At 45.5% G+C, this 2338-nt stretch overlaps 1 protein-coding gene across 1 annotated transcript in view; it reads right to left on the reverse strand.

The window, feature by feature from the left end:
• Positions 1 to 1353, reverse strand: part of zbtb20 (zinc finger and BTB domain containing 20) — a 40676-nt gene extending 39323 nt beyond the window's left edge. Inside the window, exon 1 of the mRNA XM_089016719.1 lies at positions 1181 to 1353. The gene's annotated coding sequence lies outside the window, so the exon portion shown is untranslated. The remainder of the gene's footprint in view (positions 1 to 1180) is intronic.
• Positions 1354 to 2338: the final 985 nt, after the last annotated feature.

Consider the following 2338-nt stretch of genomic DNA (forward strand, 5'->3'; position numbering starts at 1 on the left):
AACATGCTGTATCATTCGACATAAATCTGACCAAGACAAGCTCATTTGGGACAACATCTGTGAGCAACTCACACACTCGCACGCTCTCTGTTGTCCTCAAACACACACAAAAATCACTCACACGCAATCTCTCATATGCATACATATGTATATCAAGCAATAATAACCGACATGTTGATCCAACTCAGTGCCCGTTTGATAATTTAACGACATCTAATTACCTTTATATTTAAATCCACCTATGAATATTATTATATATTTTATTTTAAATTTTACCTTGTGACCCTGTTCCCCTCCTCTCACTGAAAAAAAGGCTCCTCTTGCAACTTTAATCACACCACAGCATGCAAAGCTTCAAATCTAGGCCAACCTAGCCCTAAAAACATTTTAGCATATAACTGGCATGTAATAAAAGGTGCACAATTGAACTTGTGACTCACACACATAACCGATTCGAAGCTTAACTGTATCGTTGGAGCATGAGCAAGGCTTCCATACCTGCTCCGATGAGCACGTCGTCGTGTATCACCATCTCCAAAACCTCTATTGATATTAATTCGTGTATTAAAAAATGTGGGCAGGACAATGTTCTCGGTTGGAATCGAGGCTAAGTTCCATAAAGTGATATGACACGGATAAGAAGTGAGAGCTTTGCGTGCTATGCTTTGAGAAAGCGAATCTAAAAGTGACATAAAAGACAAAAAAACGCGCACTTGTTCGGCTGTTAAAAAAAAATTGAGCATCGCTGACGATCACTTGAACGCAGCATTGTTCCCAAGTGCTTAAAAAAGAACAGAGGGGGATAAAAAAAAAGAAAGTAAACAGGGTCACGTAAGGTTGGGTTATGTTAGGTAGGTGGGCACGTTGAGAATAGTGACAGATGGGGGAAACTTGCGTCATGTCCAGCTTTCTTTTCTTTTTTTTAATCCGTGAATATAAATGGACATCGAAGCCCGGCGGCAGCGTGGAATGAGCCCCATTCCTCGCACGGAGGACGTTTTACATTTACTATCCGACGTGTATTGAATGATCACATTAACGTTCGCAAAACGATTAAAAAAAGGAGTGCACGCCAAGTCACCGAAAAAAAAAACTCCACAAGGAACCCGTCGCACATACAGGAAAATCCTGAATGCAAATATCCATCCAACCTACTTACATCAAAATCCATATGTCTTACCTCCACTTCGAAGCTCGCTGACCCTTACAAAAAAGTGGCATGGATCTCCCCCCGCGACGACGACTGAGCTAGAAGATGTCTAACGTGTCCCTTTCACTTTGTTTCATTTCTCACTTCCATCTTCTTTTCATCTCATCAATAAACACACGCTGCAGCCTACCTTCATAGAAGCAGCTCGCTCCAAATGCGCCCTCCCATTTTTTAACTATACATCGGGTACTTTGAGAGGAGAGGGGGCGGCGGAGGGGGGCTAGGCACGCCTTTTCACTTAAAGCTGCCATTGGGAGAGAACAGTGCACCGTCTTGGGTTGCTCGTCACTTATTGAGCCCCCCCACGGAAGAGAGAGAGGGAAGCGAGAAAGGCTCCATTATGTGCAAGCAGTGGGAGTTGTTGATAGTACTACTACTACTAGTAGTAATGTGCCTCCTGCTCACCGAGGAGCCACAATATTTGCAAATAAAACCCGCGGCGGTTAATAGCAGCCCGTAAACTACGGATGGTAAACTTCAATTTGAAATAGTCACATATGTGTACTGGTGCTCGGGAAAAGGAAAAGAAACTCTGGCTGATAGAATTAACCACGTCCACAAATGTGAATGAACTGTCACATCTCTTGCCCCTCTCAGACTTCCTCTCTCTCGCTCGCTTCCGCCCCCGTCTCGATCACAGGGACGGTGGAGGAGCCTAGCATGTGTCTATCATGCGACTCCGCTTCCTATTGGACGCTGATGATGTCACTCACATGCAGCGGCGGGTAGTCGCATCCCAATTGGCCGAGGTCGGTGCCAATCGAGGACCAAACACCAAACAAGCTAGATTGTCTGCGGTGTCTTCCACTTTCTACGCATTTCTATTTTCACATTTATTTATTTTTTAATGTCCCGAGCCGACCTCGAGTTTGGGAGCAGGGGGGAACAAACGGTGCCGGTTCGCACGGCCAATCAGATTCGGAGGAGTGATTGCTTTTTTTTCTCCCCCTCGTGTTGTTGTATTTTTCTCTCTATTCTTCCAACGCCTTGAGATAGATTTTGGCTGGCACAGAATGAAGCAAATGGGTCATGTGGGACCAACCCCCCGGGCCCCCTCTCCGCCTTAATGTCCCCCCTCCCTCGCTGTCTAGACAGTGACAGGTGTGCGTGTGTGCGCATACACGCGTG

This window comes from Hippocampus bargibanti, linkage group LG16, assembly GCF_051943395.1.
Source record: "Hippocampus bargibanti isolate YZ-2025 linkage group LG16, ASM5194339v1, whole genome shotgun sequence".
Lineage (NCBI taxonomy): Eukaryota > Metazoa > Chordata > Actinopteri > Syngnathiformes > Syngnathidae > Hippocampus > Hippocampus bargibanti.